Genomic DNA, 747 nt, shown 5'->3' on the forward strand with positions numbered 1-747 from the left:
AAATTGGCACGAGTGGACACAACTTCGTTCAACTAACCAGCAAGTGTACTGGGTCGTCCAAGTAATAAACCTTACGCGAGTAAGGGTCGATCCCACAGAGATTGTTGGTATGAATCAAGCTATGGTCACCTTGTAAATCTCAGTTAGGCAGATTAAATTGATTTATGGTTTCGAAAATAGAGTTAAGAAAATAGAAAATAATAAAAAGGATAGAAATACTTATGCAGATTCATTGGTGGGAATTTCAGATAAGCATATGGAGATACTGCATGGCTCATGGACACCTGCTTTCCTACTGCTTCAACTTAATCCTTCTTACTCCTTTCCATGGCAAGCTGTGTATAGGGGTTCACTGTTCGACGATGGCTACTTTGAATCCTCTCGGGAAAATGGTCCTCTGCGGCTATCACTCGCATGGCTAATCGTCTGGAGGCATCACCTGGCCGAAAGCTACATCCCATCCTCGCAGTGAAAACTACGCTCACGCGCTCTGTCACAGCACGGCTAATCACTGGTTGGTTCCCGCTCCTACTGGAATAGAATCCCTTGATTTTTTTGCGTCTGTCACTAATGCCCAGCACTTGCGAGTCTGAAGCACGTCACAGTCATTCATTACCGGAATCCTACTCGGAATACCACAGACAAGGTTAGACTTTTCGGATTCCTAGGATCCTACTCGGAATACCACAGACAAGGTGAGACTTTCCGGATCCTCATAAATGCCGCCATCTATCAAGCTTATACCAC

Source organism: Arachis duranensis, chromosome 6 (assembly GCF_000817695.3).
Source record: "Arachis duranensis cultivar V14167 chromosome 6, aradu.V14167.gnm2.J7QH, whole genome shotgun sequence".
Lineage (NCBI taxonomy): Eukaryota > Viridiplantae > Streptophyta > Magnoliopsida > Fabales > Fabaceae > Arachis > Arachis duranensis.